Here is a 22,973-nt window from a genome sequence, read left to right as displayed (position 1 = left end):
TTCTATACTGCATCGAACTTTCCGGTAATTAGATGTAGATTAATTCTCAATAAATTTACAGCATTAATGTTACAATCCTCTTGTGTAAATGTCAGTGGCCATTAAGGAGATGGAATGTGCTATGTGTTGCCATCTGAACCAACAGCTGTTCCTTGACAAAAACATAGGAAAAGACGACAGGATTAAATCGTGTTTCCTACATTACATCAGTGACTACACTTCTAAAGTACTTCATTGGCTGCTAAGCGCTTTGAGACATCTGGTATTCATGATAAGTGCTATATAAATGCAAGTCTTTCCTTTTTCATAGCCTTCCACTAAGGCTTGGACAACAAAGTAACATCAAATACCAAACACTTTGGAAGAGTGTTACCTGCAATTCAGTGGAAATAATTCTATAAGGGAAAGGGATAGAGAGGAAACTCAAAAGAAGTACTGCATATCATGTGTCTTCTCTTAGGCAATCCATTGGAATCAACGATGACTTGCTTGCACTGCGGCTTGATGTGTTCTGAGACGCTGATCAGTCCATTGTGCGATTTGCAGACTTTGCCACATGCCGGGCAGGTGATGCTTGAAGGATTGGGTAAGTGAATTGATTGGAGGCCTGTGAGCTTCCTCCAAAGCCTCAACTTCAACCCTGCACATTTCCAACAAAGTCTCTCGATGTGCTTAGCGCCTTCCCGAATGAGCCTTCTCCATTTTGGTCGGTCACAAGCCAGGGTCTCCCGTGAGTTGGCGGGTATGTTTGACCTCTTCCGGGATGCTTTGAGGAGATCCCTAAAGTATTTCCACTGCCCTCCTGGGAGTCTCCTGCCGCGACCAAGTTCCGAGTAAACCCTGTAACGAAATCTGAATCATATCATCTTGTTCTGTTGCAATCAGCTGCTTAAAATATTCCTTCAATTTTATTTAATAATCTTGCACCAGGATTTGCTCTCATACTCCTGGAGAGTATTTTTGTAGAAAATGTAAGAATATTACATTCTGCTTATTCGATGAATACATCATTGATTCTGTCAGTCCTAGAGTCTGTGCTATGTTTTCTGCAGAAAACCCAAAGAAACACATGCTAATGGTTAAAAATATTCAATTGAAAGTAAATTACTTGCTTGCAGGGAGGTCAGCAAGTAGTACTCACACAACTTACATCCAGATTTAACCTGTAGATAATAGGTTATTCTTAAAATAATTAGCTTAATTATGTACAGATTGTTATGAGCGAAGGCCTTGGAATAATACTCACTTCTGGATTACTAAACCTTAACTCCTTCAAAGAAAATGCCATATATTCTGGGGCTTCATAAGGGGTCTGTGCAGTGACTGGATTGTCCCCACCTGAGGCCAAACACTCTAGAATTACAAAGCACACAAGCAGCCCATTTCAGTATGTCGATATTTGCTCCACACTACCCTTCTCACCCTACTTCACCTAAGAAAGTGCTGGAAAAGCTCACCAGGTCTGGTAGCATCTGTGGGAGAGAAACAAATTTAGCATTTCGAGTCCAATACGACTCTTCTTTGGAACTGTGGGCTCTTTATTTGAAGGTAAGACTATGTACACATAAATGTAACAGGGAGGCTATGTAGATATGTCTGACCTGTAGGACTGCTGCTGTCTACAAAGTACATGGGATTGTACATCACATCCTCTATCATTATGGGTAGTGATGGACAGCAGTGTAAGATATGTCCCCATTAAAATGACATGTGTATCATAGCAGTTGGTGGGCATGTTTGGGGAAAAGGGAAAGAAAGATTGGAGATTAGAGGTGAAAAAATTGTATTTCTAGATGTCAGATGTTTTCCTATATCTGTCCAGCAGTGACAGGTAGTCTTTTTTTTTATATCTGCATAACCTTCTATTCCTTTCCCCCCTCATGTATTTGACTAGATTTTCCTAAAAACATGTATGCTATTTGTCTCAACTACTCCCTGTAATAGCGAGTTTCAGAATCTCACCACTCTCTGGTAAAATAGTTCCTTTAATAACTTTATTAGTGACTACCTTATATTTATGGCCATTGCTTTTGAATTCCCCACCTTTTGGAACATCTTCTCTTCATCTTTTAGGTGCCACAAACACAGTGCTGGTCTTATAGCACATTAGATAGCATCCTTGTTTCTAAGCTTGAAGCTCTGAGTTCTAGTCCCACCCCAGGACTTGATGACCAAAGAAGATGTGTTTATAATTTGGGTAGATATGTTGAGTATTAAGTAGCAGACAGTAAGAATGGGGGAGCTTCCTGGTCAATGTTATATAGGAGTGAAGCAGAAACAAAGCTTTCCATTATTGAGAAAGTTTATTGACTCTTTCAGTCTCACAGCTCTCCTCCCACACAACCCAGTGTCCCAGCTATCCTCCATTTATAGTCTATTTGCAAAAAAGGAGCGAATTAGTGAACCAGATGGATTTTCACAACTGTTGCATGGTCATTATTACAGAAACTTGCTTTATATTCCTACGACTGAATTGAAATTCCACCAGTAGGATTTGAACTGGTCTGTCCAAAGTAACAGCTTTGGCTTTTGAATTACGAACCCAGTGACAGCACCACAAGCCGTCACCTTCTCTATCCCCTATCTATACTCTTTCAATAAAACAAAAATTCTAATAAATTAAACAAAAAAAATCAATAAATCAGAGGGGTGACGGACCCTGGTGGAGCACTAAAACAAAAACAATAACTAAAACAAAATGTCAAAGGAAACTTTCAAAATATCACTTCCAGGGGTGATGATGCACCCTGGCCCCTGTGGTGCCTACCATCCGTGGAAGGATCCCCCGTTTATATGTGCTCAAAGAATATTAATACCCATCACCTGTTTCTGTTAGCGGTAACAATGTATTTAACAAGCCTTAACAATGCAATTTGACAAGACATTGACAGTTAGCCATGTGTTGGACATGAAGTTGGAGCCTCTTCCAGACTACATGCATGTAAAAGAACATGTTGCCATAGCAACTTGGACTCGTTGAGTGAACTGTAACACACAGGCACAGTATCTCGACAATTTTCTCTTTTTCCTGCTCCAACGTACTGTCATGATATCCCTGTTCTTGTATGCTTATATTAAACCCCTGACAGAAAAATAGTGTTTTCCTTTGGTAGATGAGAGTGTTTCTTCGCTTGGCGGGGGGTGGTGGGGGGTGGGGGTGGTATGTCAGTGTCAGCAGAGCTCACCCAGCGTTGTGTTAATACTTGCACAATGATATTCACAGTACTAAGTGATGAACAATTTTGCAATTAAAATCATATTGCTTAAAAAAGACTTGATACTGTGACTGTAACAGGGGGGAAATTGAATATCTGGTATGGCTGGACAGATATAGCAAAACATTTGACATCTAAAAATACCATTTTCTTTTACCTCTAACCTTCAATCTCCCTTTCCCTTTCCCCGCACATGTCCAACCACTGTTGTGATGTACATGTCATTTTAATGGGGGCATATCTTAAACTGCTGTCCATCACTACCCACCATGATACAGGATGTGATGTATAATCCCTTGTACTCTGTAGACAGAACAGTGCAGCAGCCCTACTGGTCAGGCATGCCCACATTATCTTCCAGTTACCATTATATGTACATAGTTTAATCTTCAAATAAAGAATCCAAGTTATTGTTTTACCAATCCTTGTATGATTTGTATGTTTGGGATAAACAGGAGAATGCAACACCCCCCACACCCTGCAATGCAACCCCCTCCCCGCCATCATTCTCCATTGTGGTGTCTTCTGTCTCCCTTTTCCTCTTTATTTTATCAACATCATTAATCCTCTGACCTTAAGTCTTGTTAACTTTCTAAGCTCCAAGTACCATTTGTAGGGGAGGCCAAAACTAGCAGCCATACAAGGTAGCCACTAATAAATCTAATAGGAAATGGAGGAGAAGCTTCTTTACCCAGGGGGTAGTTAGAATGTGGAACTCACTACCACAAGGAGTTCTTGAGGTTAATACAATACTGTAGTTATATTTAAGAGGAAGCTAGATAATCACATCAGAGAGAATGGAATAGAAGATTAGGCTGATAGGATGGGAGGAAGTTGGATCAAAATAGGCTCATGTTGTGTACAAATACAGGTTGAGACTATTTGGGCTGAACGGACTCTTTCTGCGCTGTACTTTTTAAAGTGTAGCCTCTGTTGTAATGTAGGAAAAGCGGTATCCAATTTGCAAACTTCAACAAGCAGCGATGTGATAATGACCAAATAATCTATTTTTTGTGATGTTGATTGAGGGATACCTCAATCCTTGGTCAGGGCACCAGGCATAACTCCTGTTGGATCCAGTGCCCTGGTTTGTTGGGGCTAAAGGATCCAGGTTGCACGGTTGTTTTGGGGTGACTGAGTTGGTACCAAGACAGAGAAGATCTAAGGACCTATTTATTTACAAAAGGAACTCAGCAGCTACACCTGTGTGTTTACAACTCAAAACTCTGTCTTCACTTTTCAGACTCTAACTCAAGACTACTGACTACAGAGGTAGCACACGCTACTCTGCTATTTGGTATCAAGATCATGTGATCTTACATTACAACGTTGGTCTTAAAGGTATATTACACATCTGATTACTATAACGCCCTGTTCTTCTTCAAAGTAGTGCGGGATTTTTTACATCCACCCAAGTAGGTAGGTGAGGCCTTGGCTTAATGTTTCATCTGAAAGATGAAGTTCATAAATTGGGAACCTTTGAAAAAATAATAAATCTATCTCTGGGATGTGCTATTTTTAAAAACTGAATGAAGAGCAGCCTCATTCCTGAATAAATATTTCGATATTATTATTATTATAAAGATTTCAATATTAGAATGTCTCCTTACCTCAAGAAGGTTGAGAGAAGAGTATCTTCTCTGATCTCAGGGCCGTGTTTAACTATCTGGCATTGCTTTGTTCTTTCTCAAAGCTGTGGAGGGGAATCAGGTCCTTAAAATAAACAAGACCAGTTTTGTAATAAGTTCTCTCTGCAGTCCTTGCATTTACTGCAATGTGAAATTATGGTGTGCTAAACCACAGATCCCGGAGCAGACTACCTCTGGTTGTGCTGGGAGCAGCACCAACACCTCTGTATGGTCTCACCTTGTGCCTAATGAGCAAAAAAATGTGTTTGCAAGGTCTATTTGGCTACAAGTGCAGGTGCTAAATTTCTTTTTTTGTTTGCATTATGCATATTTCTCTCTGTGGTTATGTGTGCGGGCAAAGTCACTGCCTACAGACATTTTAAGTTTCCTGAATGCATTAATTAGAGCTGTAAATAAGCACTTTGCTCAACCTGTGTAATTTTGCCTTCATGTATCATAGTTTAAATGCTTGGTGACAAATAGTTGGAAACAGGTTTTGAAAGCAAAGTGCAAATAGCAAATTGTGCCACATTAAAGGAAGAAGATGGTATAGTTCTATTTATTCAACTAAAGCAGAAGCAGGAAAAGGAAATGGAGGATTGGATCTCAGCCAATCATTTGTTCTTGGCACTCCAATGACTCTGAAGATTTTGATTGGTAGCATTCTCCCCTTCGGGTCAGAATGTTGTGCGTTCATTCCAACTCCAGAATTTAAGCCTATCATTGAGGTTGATATTTAGTGCAGTATTGAGAGAGTACTGCATTATCAGAGGTGCTGTCCTTTGGAGGAAGTATTAATCCAGAGTCTGCTCTGCTTGATCTGGGGGCTTGAGGGGAACAGTAAAAATCCCATAGGACAATACAAAGAACAGCAGAGAGTTCTCCCAGTGTCATAGCCAATATTCTACCCTCAACCACCGCCACTAAAAACTGATTAACTGACCATCTATCTCATGACTGTTATTGGCATCCAACATAGCTGCTGTGTTTTTAATGTAGCAGTAGTCACTACACTTCAAAATAATTAATAATGTGACAAGCTCATAGATTCATAGAACAGTTACAGCACAGAAGAAGGCCATTCAGCCCATCTTGTTCTTGTGCTAGCTCTGTGTAAGAGGACATGGTCCTATTGACCCCTCTGCCTTTTTCCCGTAGCCTTGCAAATTTTTGTCTTTTTGGATAATGATCCAATCTTCTTTTGAAAATCACTGTTTAATCTGCATCCACCACACATCTGGCAGTGCATACCAGATACTAATGACTCACTGCATAAAAGAGTTTTCCCCCATGTCGCTGTTGCTTCTTTTGCCAATCACCTTAAATCGGTCTCCTCTTGTTCTCGACCCTTCCACCAATGGAAATAGTTAATTTCTCCCTCTGTACTCTGGCCAGACCCCTCATGATTTTGAAATTTTTGGAAGGCATAGTAAGGCTCAATTTAAATGCAAGCCTTTCTTTCTTCAGAAAGTAAACTAGTTGCTGGAGTTGAGACTGATATGAGCCATTTGGGCAGTGAGTAATTCATTGGGTTGTAACAGAGACAGTTCTAGTTGGAGAGCTGCTGAGTGCCCCGTGTTGCCTCCTGTCATGAAGACCCACCACATTAAGTACCTATCAGGCACTTAACTGGGCAGAGAAGGGCCTTCAAGGACCCCAGGGTTGAAGACCCACATCCCCAAGAGGTGCTGCCCTAAGTGCCATGAGGTGCTCTAAAACCACAAGGAGTAGTGGTATTGTCCCTGGACTAGTAACCCAGAGACACCACGGCAGATGGTGGAATTTGAATTTGAATTTGAATGCAATAAAAAGAAATCTGGAATGATGACTATGAAACCATTGTTGATTGTTGTAAAAACCCATCTGATGTCCTTTAGGGAGGAAATCTGTTGTCCTTATCTGGTCTGGTCAGGCCTACATGTGACTCTAGACCCACAGCAATGTGCTTTTATATTCTAGTCCTCTCGAAATAAATGCCAACATTGCATTTGTCTTCCTAACTACCAACTCAACCTGCAAGTTAACCTTAAGAGAATCCTGGACTAGGACTCCGAAGTCCCAAGTCCCTTTGCACTCCAGATTTCTGAAATCTCTCCCCATTTAGAAAATAGTCTATGCCTCTATTCTTCCTACCAAAGTGCATGACCTCACACTTCCCCACATTGTATTCCATCTGCCACTTCTTTGCCCATTCTCCTAACCTGTCCAAATCCTTCTGCAGCCTCCCCGCCTCCTCAATACTACCTGTCCCTCCACCTATCTTTGTATCATTTGCAAACTTAGCCAGGATGCCCTCAGTTCCTTCATCTAGATCATTAATGTATAAAGTGAAAAATTGTGGTCCCAACACTGACCCCTGTGGGACTCCACTAGTCACTGGCCGCCAGCCTGAGAAGGACCCCCTTATCCCCACTCTCTGCCTCCTGCCAGACAGCCAATCTTCTATCCATGCCAGTACCTTGCCTCTAACTTCACGGGCTCTTATCTTACTGAGCAGCCTCCTGTGTGGCACCTTGTCAAAAGCCTTCTGGAAGTCCAAGTAGATAACATCCATTGGCTCTCCTTTGTCTAACCTGCTCGTTACCTCCTCAAAGAATTCTAACAGATTTGTCAGGCATGATCTCCCCTTGGTGAAACCATGCTGACTTTGCCCGATTTTACTGTGCACTTCCAAGTACTCTGAAATCTCATCCTTAATAATGGACTCTAAAATCTTACCAACGACCAAGGCCAGGCTAATCGGCCTGTAATTTCCTGTCTTTTGCCTCACTTCCTTCTTAAACAGGAGGGTTACATTAACGAGTTTCCAGTCCTCTGGGACCCTCCCTGACTCCAGTGATTCCTGAAAGATCACCACTAATGCCTCCATCTCTTCAGCTATCTCCTTCAGAATTCTGGGGTGTAATCCATCTGGTCCAGGTGATTTATCCACCTTCAGACCTTTCAGTTTTCCTAGCACCTTCTCCTTGGTAATGGCCACTGTACTCACCTCTGCCCCCCAACTCTCTTGAACTTTGGGGATGTTACTCGTGTCTTCCACCGTGAAGACTGACGCAAAGTACCTATTCAGTTCCTCCGCCATTTCTTTGTTCCCCACTACTACTTCTCCAGCATAATTTTCCAGCGGCCCAATGTCCACTTTTGCCTCTCTCTATATAACCTATATATATCTAAAAAAACTCTTTCAATCTTCTTTTATATTACTGGCTAGTTTACCCTCATATTTAATCTTCTCCCTCCTTATTTCTTTTTTAGTTGTCCTCTGTTGGTCTTTGTAGCTTCCCAATCCCCTGGTTTCCCACTGCTCTTCGCCGCATTGTATGCTTTCTCTTTAGCTTTTATGCTGTCCCTGACTTCCCTTGTCAGCCATGGTTGCCTTGTTCTCCCTTTAGTATGCTTCTTCTTCCTAGGGATGAATTATTGCGTTGTCTCCCAAATTACTCGCAGGAACTCCTGCCATTGCTGTTCCACTGTCTTTCCTGCTAGGCTCATCTCCCAACCAGTTCTGGCCAGCTCCTCCCTCATGCCTCTGTAGTTGCCTTTATTCAACTGTAATACCGTTACATCTGATTGCAGCTTTTTCCTCTCAAATTGCAGGGTAAATTCTATCATATTATGGTCACTTCCTCCTAAGGGTTCCTTCACCTTAAGCTCCCTTATCAAATCTGCCTCATTACACATCACTAAATCTAGAATTGCCTGTTCCCTAGTGGGCTCCACCACAAGCTGCTCCAAAAAGCCATCTCGTAGACATTCCACAAATTCCTTTTCTTGGGATCCACTACCAACCTGATTTTCCCAGTCTATCTGCATATTGAAATCCCCCATGATCACTGTAACCTTGCCTTTCTTACAGGCCTTTTCTATCTCCTAGTGTATCTTGTGCCCCACATCCTGACGACTGTTCAGGGGCCTGTACATAACTCCCATTATGATTTTTTTACCTTTGCAGTTCCTCAACTCTACCCACACAGATTCTACATCATCTCACCCTACGTCATTTCTTGCTATCAATTTAATTTCATTTCTTACTAACAAAGCAACCCCACCCCCTCTGCCAACCTGCCTATCTTTTTGATAGGATGTATATCCTTGGATATTTAGCTCCTAGTCCTGATCCCCTAGCAGCCATGTCTCCATGATGCCCACCACATCATACCTGCCAATTTCAATCTGCGCCACAAGCTCATTTACCTTATTTTGTATACTGCGCGCATTCAGATACAACACCTTCAGTCCTGTATTTCCTGTCCCGTTTCTCATTGTCGTCCCTTTATCTGATGTGCTTGAAGTTAGATTCCAGGTCCTTTCCAAACACTCTGTCCTATTTTGTGTTCTGGAGACTTTAATAGCCTCTCCTGGGCTCTCCTTTCTTTTCAGTTTTTTCATAATTTTCCATGAACAAAAGAGCTGAACTCCCAAGGTGAGGCGACAGTGACTGCCCTTGTCATCAAGGCCGCATTTGACGGAGTGTGGCATCAAGGAGCCCTGGCAAAACGGGAGTCAATGGGAATCAGAGGGGAAAACTCTCCTCTGGTTGGAGTCATACCTAGCACAAAGGAAGATGGCTGTGTTTGTTGGAGGTCAGTCATCTCAGCTCCAGGACATCACTGCAGGATATCCTCAGGTCAGATGTCCTCGGCTCAACCATCTTCAGCTGCTTCATCTATGACATTCCTTCCATCATAAAGTCAGAGGTGGGGATGTTCGCTGATGATTGCACAATGTTCAGCATCATTCATGACTCCTCAGATACTGAAGCAGTCCATGTCCAAATGCAGTAGGACCTGGACAATATTCAGGCTTGGGCTGACAAGTAGCAAGTAACATTCATGCCACACAAGCCCCAGGCAATGACCATCTCAAACAAGAGAGAATCTAACCATCTCCCTTTAATGTTCAGTGGCGTTACCATCACTGAATCCCCCACTATCAGCATCCTAGGGGTTATCGTTGACCAGAAACTGAATTGGAATAGCCATATAAATACTGTGCTTAGAAGTGCAGGTCAGAAGCTAGGAATAGTGTGATGAGTAACTCACCTCTTGACTCCCCAAAGCCTTTCCACCATCTACAAGGTACAAGTCAGGAGTGTGATGGAATACTCTTCACTTGCCTGGATGAGTGCAGCTCCCACAACACTCAAGAAGATTGACACCATCCAGGACAAAGCAGCCTGCTTAGCACCCATCCATAAACATTCACTCCCTTCACCACAGTAGCAGCAGTATGTGTACCATCCACAAGATGCACTGCAGGACTTCACCAAGGCTTTTTAGACAGCACCTTCCAAACCACTGCCATCTAGAAGGACAAGGGCAGCAGACACATGGGAACACCACCACCTGGAAGTTCCCCTCCAAGTCACTCATAATCCTGACTTGGGAATATATCACCGTTCCTTCACTGTCGCTGGGTCAAAATCCTGGAACTCTCTTCCTGTGGGTGTAACTACACCGCATGGACTGCAGGAAAGTTGTGGGATCCCCATCTGCCACCTTCCTGCCTAACTAAATGCCTCCGACCACCAAACTTGCCTCGGGGTAGGGCATTAAATTCCACACAAAGGTCAGTGATTTTTAGTCAAAACTCATTACATTTCAAACTTTCCCCTCTTTTGAAGAAAGGTCACTGGCCTTAAATGATGGACATGAATTTTAGGTCCCGGTGGGATTAGGAGCAGAGGCCAGCTGCAGGGACGGCGTCAACAGGGATACCCACCCTCATTCAACGGCTAGGCAATCAGACTTAGTAAGAGACACTTAAAGCCAATTGAAGGTGGCCAAGTGGGATTTTCCAGTCGGCCTTGAGTCTTCTGGAGGTGGTGGTGGATGGTTTATCTGCTTGGAGATAGCCTCTCTGTGGCAGAACAGGGGCCAGGGCAGCAGGCAGGCTCAGAGGCCCTCCCTGGATATTTCCAGCAATTCCTGTGTTTCAGATTTTCAGCAGCCGCAGTATTTTTCCTACATATTTGTGATTCTAGTGTGTAAATATGTGAATAAAGATGCTTTTTGTTACCAAAAATATGCTTTATTCATAAAATTTATAAAAGCACATGACCGTTCAAAGTTGACATTACATAAGGTGCAAAACCAAATCAGTTTATTCCAATGTTGTATGTTACTCATTACATTTAAAAATACAGTTAACATTTCCAATATTCATTACATATAGCCCAAGGGGTTTTGATGCCGTGCTCCTACCCTATATGTCCTCAGATTAGGTTTGGAAAATATGGGTCATCCTACCCTGAACCCAGAACATTAATTTAAGATAAAAGCAAAACAATGCAGATGCTGGAAATCTGAAATAAAAACAGAAAATGCTGGAAAAACTCAGCTGGTCTGACAGCATCTTTGGAGAGAGAAACAGAGTTAACGTTTCTTCTTCAGGGCTCTTCTGAAGGAGAGTCGTATGGACTTGAAACATTAAGTCTGTTTCCCTCTCCACAGGATGCTGTCAGACCTGCTGAGTTTTTCCAGCATTTTCTGTTTTTATCACAGAACTTTATTTAACCAGTCATTTCACTTTATTGCAACATATTCAATTTTCATGCCAGTGCTTTTGCCTGAATAAAGTACCGAGGATTAGATCAATCTTTTTGTGGCATTATTGCCAGCTGAAACTGCTTTTTATGTTATATTTTTAATTCATAACATTGAATTTTCCCAGCTTAGACTCAGCTGTGGACTCAATGGTGATTGGTGAATTATTGAGTGACACTGATTCATTGCCCTCTCATCTCTCCTCCACACTGATGGGAATAGGCAAGGCTTTTCTACCCTTAATGTCATCATTAGCCCATTCCTTAGCTAATATCACCGCCGGCAACACCCCTTTGTCTTTTTGTCTATGACATCTTTGGCAATCTCTTCTTTGCCTCCACCTATCACTGGCCCCCTATCCAGCTCTACCTGTTCCACCTCCCACCACCCACCAGCTTATATTTCACCTCATTTCTCTATTTCCTCAGTTCTGTTGAAGAGTCACACGGACTCGAAACGTTAACTGTGTTCCTCTCTGCAGATGCTGTCAGACCTGCTGAGTTTTTCCAGCTATTTTTACTTCTGTTTCAGGTTTCCAGCATCCGCGGTATTTTGCTTTTATTTATGGAATAAGCAGGGAGATCGTTTTAGGGCCGGCTTAGACACGATGGGCAGAGTGGCCTCCTGCTGCGCCGTAAAGTTTTCTACATTTTCCAATTAACTGATAAGGAGGAATGTGCAGGTATGTGGGCTGAGGGGCAGCATTTAAATTGCTCCTGAGGAAAGCCAGCAAGGACGCGATGGGTTGAATGGCCTTCTTCTGCGCTGCAACGATTCTGTAGTTCTATTGGCAGCTGCGAGCGGAGCGGAATAGCGATTGGCCGGCTCATCATCCTCAGCCAATGGAGAGGCGAGCGCGGCGCGGTGATCCGATTGGTCCAAGCGGCGGCCAATCATGATGAGACAAGGAAACGCTTTGCCTATTGGCTGGACCGGACGGGGGCTATAGAGTGAAAAAAAAAATCAATGAGACCCATTGGACTGAGTTCAAGTCAATCAAAGTGGCGGAGGAGGGGGGGGGGGGGGAGAGCCTCCAATAGGTGGGCGGCAGAGCGTGGCTTTGATTGGATGGCTGGCGGGCGGACGTCGCGAGGACCCGCCCAGCACTGCGCCCGGGCGGTTGCACGGAGCGAGCGAGACGGAGAAGCTCGAGCGGTGGCGGACAAGGTGAGTGTGATTGGGGGGGGGGCGGTGGGGGGGAGGTAGATAAGTAACTGACCAGTGAGCTACCTTCCTTCAGCCGGTCAGTTCGTCAGCCGGTAGCAGAGGCCTCAGGCCGCCAAACGGTATTTGATATCCGAGCCGGGTTACAGTGGGTTACCTGAGGCCTGTTTTGTGTCTGTGTGTGAGAGAGAGAGAGAGAGAGAGAGTGTGAGCGGAGGGGGTGGGAGGGACTCCTGCGGCGCGTTGTTATAAGGAAGGTGCCTGGGGTGGTGAGCGCCCCACTCGCCGGGCCTCCCGTGGAGGTGGAGCTCCGAGGTGGAGGTCTCCCCACCCAGGCGGAGCTGCCCCCCCCCCCCCCTCCCCTCCCCTCTGGCGGAGCTGCCCCCTCCAACCCCAACCCCCTGGCGAAGCTGGGCCCCCCCCAACCCCTCCCCCTGGCGGAGTTGGTCACCCCCCCCCCCCCCAGCCCCTCCCCCGGGCGGAGTTGGTCACCCCCCCCCCCCCCCCAACCCCTCCCCCTGGCGGAGTTGGTCACCCCCCCCCCCCCCAACCCCTCCCCCTGGCGGAGTTGGTCACCCCTCCCCCTGGCGGAGTTGGTCACCCCTCCCCCTGGCGGAGTTGGTCACCCCTCCCCCTGGCGGAGTTGGTCACCCCTCCCCCTGGCGGAGTTGGTCACCCCCCTCCCCCTGGCGGAGTTGGTCACCCCCCTCCCCCTGGCGGAGTTGGTCACCCCCCTCCCCCTGGCGGAGTTGGTCACCCCCCTCCCCCTGGCGGAGTTGGTCACCCCCCTCCCCCTGGCGGAGTTGGTCACCCCCCTCCCCCTGGCGGAGTTGGTCACCCCCCTCCCCCTGGCGGAGTTGGTCACCCCCCTCCCCCTGGCGGAGTTGGTCACCCCCCTCCCCCTGGCGGAGTTGGTCACCCCCCTCCCCCTGGCGGAGTTGGTCACCCCCCTCCCCCTGGCGGAGTTGGTCACCCCCCTCCCCCTGGCGGAGTTGGTCACCCCCCTCCCCCTGGCGGAGTTGGTCACCCCCCTCCCCCTGGCGGAGTTGGTCACCCCCCTCCCCCTGGCGGAGTTGGTCACCCCCCTCCCCCTGGCGGAGTTGGTCACCCCCCTCCCCCTGGCGGAGTTGGTCACCCCCCTCCCCCTGGCGGAGTTGGTCACCCCCCTGCCCCTGGCGGAGTTGGTCACCCCCCTGCCCCTGGCGGAGTTGGTCACCCCCCCTGCCCCTGGCGGAGTTGGTCACCCCCCTGCCCCTGGCGGAGTTGGTCACCCCCCTGCCCCTGGCGGAGTTGGTCACCCCCCTGCCCCTGGCGGAGTTGGTCACCCCCCTGCCCCTGGCGGAGTTGGTCACCCCCCTGCCCCTGGCGGAGTTGGTCACCCCCCTGCCCCTGGCGGAGTTGGTCACCCCCCTGCCCCTGGCGGAGTTGGTCACCCCCCCTGCCCCTGGCGGAGTTGGTCACCCCCCTGCCCCTGGCGGAGTTGGTCACCCCCCTGCCCCTGGCGGAGTTGGTCACCCCCCTGCCCCTGGCGGAGTTGGTCACCCCCCTGCCCCTGGCGGAGTTGGTCACCCCCCTGCCCCTGGCGGAGTTGGTCACCCCCCTGCCCCTGGCGGAGTTGGTCACCCCCCTGCCCCTGGCGGAGTTGGTCACCCCCCTGCCCCTGGCGGAGTTGGTCACCCCCCTGCCCCTGGCGGAGTTGGTCACCCCCCTGCCCCTGGCGGAGTTGGTCACCCCCCTGCCCCTGGCGGAGTTGGTCACCCCCCTGCCCCTGGCGGAGTTGGTCACCCCCCTGCCCCTGGCGGAGTTGGTCACCCCCCTGCCCCTGGCGGAGTTGGTCACCCCCCTGCCCCTGGCGGAGTTGGTCACCCCCCTGCCCCTGGCGGAGTTGGTCACCCCCCTGCCCCTGGCGGAGTTGGTCACCCCCCTGCCCCTGGCGGAGTTGGTCACCCCCCTGCCCCTGGCGGAGTTGGTCACCCCCCTGCCCCTGGCGGAGTTGGTCACCCCCCTGCCCCTGGCGGAGTTGGTCACCCCCCTGCCCCTGGCGGAGTTGGTCACCCCCCTGCCCCTGGCGGAGTTGGTCACCCCCCTGCCCCTGGCGGAGTTGGTCACCCCCCTGCCCCTGGCGGAGTTGGTCACCCCCCTGCCCCTGGCGGAGTTGGTCACCCCCCCTGCCCCTGGCGGAGTTGGTCACCCCCCTGCCCCTGGCGGAGTTGGTCACCCCCCTGCCCCTGGCGGAGTTGGTCACCCCCCTGCCCCTGGCGGAGTTGGTCACCCCCCTGCCCCTGGCGGAGTTGGTCACCCCCCTGCCCCTGGCGGAGTTGGTCACCCCCCTGCCCCTGGCGGAGTTGGTCACCCCCCTGCCCCTGGCGGAGTTGGTCACCCCCCTGCCCCTGGCGGAGTTGGTCACCCCCCTGCCCCTGGCGGAGTTGGTCACCCCCCTGCCCCTGGCGGAGTTGGTCACCCCCCTGCCCCTGGCGGAGTTGGTCACCCCCCTGCCCCTGGCGGAGTTGGTCACCCCCCTGCCCCTGGCGGAGTTGGTCACCCCCCTGCCCCTGGCGGAGTTGGTCACCCCCCTGCCCCTGGCGGAGTTGGTCACCCCCCTGCCCCTGGCGGAGTTGGTCACCCCCCTGCCCCTGGCGGAGTTGGTCACCCCCCCACCACCCAACCCCTGCCCCTGGCGGAGCCGGGTCCCCCAACCCCCCCCCCACTTGGTGGAATTGGGGCTGACCCCCCCCCACCCTTGGCAATGCTGGGTCCGACCCCCCCCCCCCCCCCCCCCCCCCCCCCCCCTTGGCGGTGCTGGGAAGTGTCATGTTCCATGTCCTCACCGTCACTCTACCTCCACACCCCTGCCTCCACACCAATAATTAAAATTTGTCTCCTGTGTTGTGTTGAACTTAAAATTTTTATTAATTATGCAATTTCTTTATGAAGGGTCAGGTTTTATCTCAGTTGTGGAGAGCTTAATTATAGATGTGTCTATTTTATTAAATGCATTCAAGGTATGTAAAGTTATTTTGGGGGTAAATCAACTGCAGTATTCTTGCATTATGTAATGAGAGGCATTAAAAAGACGCATTTATTTAGCACACTTCATGACATCAGGATGTTTTGAAGTACTTTAGTGTCAAAATGGTGCTTTGTGGTGGTTACTGGGTGGTGCGCTATAGAAAGGCAGTGTGAGCATACAACATTGATTCAGCAGGTAGATGCCAGAGAAGGGACACTACCATATAGTTACATAGAAACCCATGGTGCTGCAGTTTGCTCTGGATCAGAGAAGCTAAGAGATTTTTAAAGTTATGAAGGATTTCACAGGGCATGACTATTTCCTGTTGTTAGGAGTTTGTGATGAGAGGTCATTAGTTTAAATTTCTCATCGACAGTGAGCTTGAGAGTTTTCTTTACATAGACTGTTGTAGTTTGGTCATGTGAGTAGCTGAGGCAGAGACTTAAGCAAAACTAGATAAATAGTCAAGGCAGAAAAATGAAGGGGAGTGTATATGGTAGTGTTTGATTTTGGTTGTGCTCCTAAACAGCCAGCCCAGATGTGATTAGTGCAATAGCCTCCTGTGTTGTGTAAGTCTATGGTTTGAAAACATCTCTAGGTAGGGAGGGTTTCTAGCTTGTAGCTGCATCAGTGTAGCTCCAGACCCACTTACTAACCCTGATAATTTTAACAGGGAGAACATGCCTTGAAGTGGACAGTTAGTTGAGAGATTTGATTTTTAATCACCCTTTTTCTCAGAGCTCCTCCATTCATGATTCACCAAATGTAGTTTGCTGACTGAACAGTCCACTTGGAGCAAATGTTAGCAGTGGAATTTCATACCAAAAAGTTGCACATTTCAGCAGAGCAGAGATGATATGGCCTGACATACTTGTGCCAATTCTACATCAGAGTGGTTATCTCTAATTCTGTTTCTCTGCTCTTCCCGTGCCCTGAAACACCAAAGATATTAATCTGATTCACTCTTAAATGCTGTTATTCATGAACTTCAATTACCACTTCTGGAGATGGATTACTTTTTTCTATTAATACCTGCATGCATTTTCTTTTGTAATTGCTCACTGTTCGTGTGGTGATTACTCTAACGATGCATTAAAGTTGGCCATATTTGTAGTTCTGTTGAGTCAAACTTGATCATAGAATCATAGATTAGTACAGTACAGAAGATTTGTCCCATCATTCCTTTGAAGACTCTTTGAAAGAGCTATCTAGTTAGTCCACTCCCTTGCACTTTTCCCATCATCCTGTAAAATTTTTCCCTTGAATCATTTATCCAATTCCCTTTTGGAAGTTAATGTTGAATTTGCTTTTACTGCCCTTTCAGACATTCCAAATCATGGTAACTTGCTGCGTAAGGGATCTCCCCAGAGGTTCTTTTGCCAATTATCTTAAATCTCGATGATTTGATTCCATTAGAACATAAGAAATAGAAGCACGGCGAGATCATTTGTCCCTTTGGCCTGTTCCACCAGTTATTACGATTATGGCTGATCATCTACCTCACTCCACTTTCTTGCACTATGCCCAGTTTCCTTAATTCCTTAAGTATCCAAAACATTTTGCCAGTGGAAACAGCTTCTCATTATTTACTCTATCAAAACCCCTCATGATTTTGAGCTCCTCAATTAAGTATCCCTTTGCTCTTTTTGTAGCTGGTCATCTGATTTCCACAAACATGGCCTGTGCACATACTGACATTTTTCTTGAGTATTCAGGGAAGTGTCTGGAGTCTCAACTGAGTTTAATTTTGTGAATTTGCAATTCAAGTACAAGAGATGTGTGCTAACTGTATCAACACTAAATGTTGAATTCATAAATTATTGAGCAACTAATGAGTTCTGGACCTTAAACCTTGTTAAATAATTTAGATCACATAACTTTATAGACAAAACAGAAACAATGATGCTTGCCTTTTGTTTTTTAATGAGTGTCTTTTTCAGCATCAGCAACCAGAAGCGTTAACTTGAGTATTCATGTCAGAATATGCCAGATACTCGGCTGAAACAGATAGGGTTGGTAGGTTTGAGTTATACTAGTTCGTATTTGTCTAGTAAAACCATGTGAGCCTCGAGCATTGTGTCTGAATTCTTGTTACGTTTTAATACTTGCAAAGAGCTGATGGTGAAATGGAATTTCAGGGAAATATAAAAATTACACTTGTCAAAAAAAAGGTGCATTTCAGTTGGTGTGTGACTTATCCCCTGCCTATATTCATTTTTTTTTGTAAATATCTGCTTTATGCTGCAATTCTTGGGAAAGAATGAATTCTTCACATGAGCATTGAGAATGTTAAAGTGTAAACCTGTGTGGAGGATGCACAGTGACTGGAATTTACTTGTGTATTTCTATAGCATTTGAGCTCTGAGCCATTTCAAATTGGGTGGTAAGTTCACCTAAATTTAGCTTTTTATATATTCTGGGTGTACTTTAAGACAAAGCGGTTATTAACTTTAAGTAAGCACTGTATGAGGTAGAATCATTAAAAAAAAGTTTCAGAATAGACAAAATTGGCTTCTGTAGTGTGATCATAAGCATGTAATGATGGTCAGGTGCTTTTAGTAGTTTGTAGCTGTCAAGTGGAATTTGAATGTCTGAGATATGATCTTGTTAATTTTCTCCTGCATTCTATTTAAAATGGAGAAATCTGTGGTCTCTCACTTATATAGATTGAGGTGATCACATCAGATTATAATAGTGCTTGTGTTGTTTTTGATTCTAAATTAAGACTCCAGTAACAGACAAAGTTTCAGTCTGTAACATTTTCCACTCTTGTCTTTACTTTTGGTTTGTTGATCATTTAAATACACCAGTTACCATTAAAGTGATTTGGTTTCTTCTGAGTAAGCACAGGAGTGAGCACTCAGATCTTAACAATTAAAACAGAGCACTCTGGAAACGCTCTGCAGGTCTGGCAGCATCTGTGGAGTGAGAAATGGAATCCAGGTTTCAGGTCGATCTTTCAAGATGGAAAGTGTTTTCCAGAATTTTGTGTTTTTACCTTTAAATTTTACATCTCTTTTCAGAGTCTGAATCCTTGCAGTTTGTGCTATGCACTCGTAGGAGAAACATTTAGTTATAAGTTGCTGCTATGCCAGCTGTACAGTTTGTTTGGTCTCGATTAATGTTTTCAGGCTGCACGTTGGTTTGTGATTTTGTAAGTGTCTGATGCCCGAAGGTTACTTTTAACTGGACTGTTTTTACATGACCATACATTTTGTGCAAAAATGCACAGGTTATATTGGAACTGCTTATGCTATAAAATATAACTTGCAAAGAATGATTGCATTTCAGTGAATCTAGTGTATTGACTGATCAGTACCTAAAGCGCCAAGAGCTTGAAAAAAGGATCTATTATGTTCTGTAATCTCTTCTAAACTATGCAAATATCTTGCCGATGAGTGGATTCCTTAATGGGCATGCAAAATCCACGGGTGAACATTGTATATGGAAATGCCAGAAATTAGAACTGTTTGTTTTTTTCAATGCTCGTCCTGGATGTCACAATATTTGACACACCAACCTCTACAGCTCACCCATGTGAAACAGTATCTATCTACTCTTGCTGATGTTGATAATAACCTTTCTAACCTGGGGGCTGATTAGAAAAATCTGCCCAGATTGTGAACTGTACCAAAGTGTCAATTTTAAAAGCAGTGCATTTGTGATTTTGGAGAGTTGGTTTTCCCTCATTTTTCAGCAGCTCTCATTTTGAAGTTCAGAAGTCAAATCAAACTGACATGCTTGCCTCTCAATGGCTCTTTAATCTGACGTATGTCTATTGCAACACAAAAGCTTGCATTCACTGAGTCATTAGTTTAATTCTTGATGGGAACAAAATGCCTGAGTTTAACTCTCCAGTTAATTATACACTGCTCAATAAAATGTGTTTTAGTGGGGAAGGGGTGTAGTGGGAAGAGAGAAGGAAAGCCTATATTTTACCTATATTGGTTTGTCCTGATAATGAAATGTGGGAAGTTTCTTTTGAATTCCTCTATCCCAAAGAGCTTAATGCTGTAGGGTTTTGCCTCCTTCAATTTATTTTTGACAGTATGCATATGAGTTTGAATGATTTTAAAGATCCTCTAAAGACAATTTGTAGTTTTTGCTGGAGACCCTAGTGATATTGTGCAGTAAAAGTTGTGAATTCATTTATTTTTGTTTTCAAACATTCTGTTTCTGCAACATTTAGTGCAAGTTCAGAAACACTTTTTGTTATTTTTATAGACTGTTGGAACGGCTTGATAGGTTTTACAGTTTTCCGGGTGAGCATTCATCTTAACTTTTGACGATAGACTTTTTGGTCATCTTCATATCTACATTGTGGCTGTGGGTGTAGTAGCATATTGGTTAAATTACTAGATTAATGATCCAGAGAATATGGGTTCAGATCTCACTATGGCTGTTAAAGAATTTGAATTCAGTTTACTGAAAAGTAACATCTGGAAATAAAAATCTTGCTATCAGTATAAAACTAAAGAGCCCAACTGGTTGGCTTGCATCCTTGCCTCATTAGTACTTAATGCAACTCTAGCCCCACGCCAATACAGTTGACTCTTAACTGCCCTCTGCCACCGAGCAAGCAACCCACTTGTGCCACAACAGGGATGTGTAATAAATTCCAGTCTTGCCAGTGTCACCTACACCCTGAGAATGAATAATACAAGCCATACCTCTAAAATGTTTTAATGACATTTGAAAATTGTGCAGTGGTTACCAGATGTTCCTTCAATTCCCTTTAATATTTGCCATTATCCACAAAAATCTTGATAGTTTTTTTCAAAGTACCTAGATGCTTGATATACTAATTCATGCTGTATGAACAATTTCAAATGCTGAATTGTGCAGTTACTTGTGCTTTTTTTTGAACTTTCCTATCAACTTTATATGTAAATTTGCTAAGGTTTTCACTGCATGCATTGTTCACTGATTGTTGTCTGCATTTGCATTTTTAAAGGTCAGAGGAATGAACCTTTGCATAGCACCTTGTAACATTTGTACACTTCAGGTGGGATGGTTGTCATAGTTCATTGGATATTAAATATAAATCGTTATGGTAAAAGTAAGCACTAAGAGTGGCAAGGGTATAGCATGTACTCTGGAAGGGAGGACTTCAATGTCCATCACCAAGGGTGGCTCGGTAGCACCACCACTGACTGAGCTGGCCAAATCCTAAAGGACATAGCTGCTAGACTGGGTCTGTGGCAGGTGGTGAGAGTACCAACAAGAGGGGAAAATATACTTGACCTCATCCTCGCCAACCTGCCTGCCGCAGATACATCTGTCCATGACACTATTGGTAGGAGTGACCACCGCACAGTCATTGTGGAGACAAAGTTCCGCCTTCACATCGATGATACCTTCCATCGTGTTGTGTGGCACTACCACCGTGTTAAATGGGATAAATTTTGAACAGATCTAGCAACTCCAGACTGGGCATTCATGAGGTGCTGTGGGCCATCACCAGCAGCAGAATTGTACTCAAACGCAATCTGTAACCTCATGGCCTGGTATATCCCCCACCATGCCATTAACACCAGGCCAGGGGATCAGCCCTGGTTCAATGAAAAGTACAGGTAGGCATGCCAGGAGCAGCATCAGGCATACCTAAAAATGAGATGCCAACCTGGTGAAACTATAAATCAGGACTACTTGTGTGCCATACAACATAAGCAGCAAGTAATAGAGCTAAGTGATCCCACAACCAGTGGATCAGATCCAAGCTCTGCAATCCTGGCGCATCCAGTCGTGAATGTTGGTGGACAATTAAATAACTCATTGGAGGAGGAGGCTCCACACATATCCTCATCCTCAATGATGGGGGAACCCAGCACATCAGTGCAAAAGATAAGCCTGAAGCATTTGTTACAATCTTCAGCCAGAAGTGCTGAGTGGATGATCCATCTCGGCCTCCGGAGGCTCCCAGCATCATGTGCCAGTCTTCAGCCAGTTCAGCTCATTTCATGTGGTATCAAGAAACTGCTGAAGGCACTGGATACTGCAAAGGATATGGGTCCTGACAATATTCCCACAATAGTGCTGAAGACTTGTGCTTTAGAACTTGCTCCGCCTCTAGCCAAGCTGTTCCAGTACAGCTCCATCACTGGCATCTACTTGGCTATGTGGAAAATTGCCTAGGTTTGTCCTGCACACAAAAAGCAGGACAAATTCAACCTGGTCAATTACCACCCCATCAGTTACACTCGATCATCAGTAAAGTAATGGAAGGGGTCATCAACAGTGCTATCAAGTGGCACTTGCTTAGCAATAACCTGTTCACTGACGCCCAGTTTGGGTTCCGCCAGGGCCATTCAGCTCCTGACCTCATTACTGCCTTGTGTCAAACATGGACAAAAGAGCTGAGCTTCCAAGGTGAGAGTGACTGCCCTTGACATCAAGGCCGCGTTTGACAGAGTGCGGCATTAAGGAGTCCTAGCAAAACTGGAGTCAATGGGAATCGGGGAGGGAAAACTCTCCAATGGTTGGAGTCATACCCAGCACAAAGGAAGATGGCTGTGCTTGTTGGAGGTCAGTCATCTTGTCTCCAGGACATCATTGCAGGAGTTCCTCAGGGTAGAGTCCTCAGCCCAACCACCTTCAGCCACTTCATCAATGACCTTCGTTCCATCCTAAGGTCAGAAGTGGGGATGTTCACTGATGATTGCACATTGTTCAGCATCGTTCGCAACTCCTTAGATACTGAAGCAACCCATGTCCAGATACTGCAAGTCCTGGACAATATCCAGGTTTGGATTGACAACTGGCAAGTAACATTTACGCCACACATGCCCCAGGCAATGACCATCTCCAAGAAGAAAGAATCTAACCATTGTCGCATGACATTACAATTGCTGAATCCCCCATTATCAACTTCCTTGGTTGGAGGGGGGGTTACCATTGACCAGAAACTGAACTGGACTAGCCATATAAAGATTGGGTACAAGAGCAGGTCACCTAGGAATCCTGTGACAAGTAACTCTCCACCTGATTCCCCAAAGCCTGTCCACCATCTACTCGGCCCAAGTCAGAAGTGTGATGGAATTCTCCCCAGTTGCCTGAATGAGTGCAGCTCCCACAACACAAGAAGCTTGATACCGTCCAGGATAAAGTAGCCCGCTTGATTGGCACCACATTCATTTCCTCCACCACCGACGCACAGTAGCAGCAGTGTGTACCGTCTGCAAGATGCATTGCAGGAATTCACCAAGGCTCCTTAGATGGCACCTTCCAAATGCATGACCTCTACCATCTAGAAGGACAGATGGAGGGGGAACTTCCAGGTGGTGATGTTCCCATCTAAGTCACTCTTAATCCTGTCTTGGAAATATATCACTGTTCCTGTGCTGTCGCTGGGTCAAAATCCTGGAATTCCCTTCCTAACAGCACTGGGTATATCTACACCACATGGACTGCA

At 45.9% G+C, this 22,973-nt stretch overlaps 1 protein-coding gene across 2 annotated transcripts in view; it reads left to right on the top strand.

Moving 5' to 3' along the window:
- Nucleotides 1–12,464: 12,464 nt before the first annotated feature.
- Nucleotides 12,465–22,973, top strand: part of csk (C-terminal Src kinase) — a 133,460-nt gene continuing 122,951 nt past the window's right edge. Inside the window, exon 1 of one of the 2 annotated variants that reach the window (XM_041178471.1) lies at nucleotides 12,465–12,555. The gene's annotated coding sequence lies outside the window, so the exon portion shown is untranslated. The remainder of the gene's footprint in view (nucleotides 12,556–22,973) is intronic. The other variant, XM_041178472.1, reaches the window with a different exon arrangement.

The sequence above is a fragment of the Carcharodon carcharias genome, chromosome 32 (genome assembly GCF_017639515.1).
Source record: "Carcharodon carcharias isolate sCarCar2 chromosome 32, sCarCar2.pri, whole genome shotgun sequence".
NCBI lineage: Eukaryota > Metazoa > Chordata > Chondrichthyes > Lamniformes > Lamnidae > Carcharodon > Carcharodon carcharias.
Note: the sequence above shows the minus strand (reverse complement) of the source record. Positions and strands in the feature narration are given on the sequence as shown.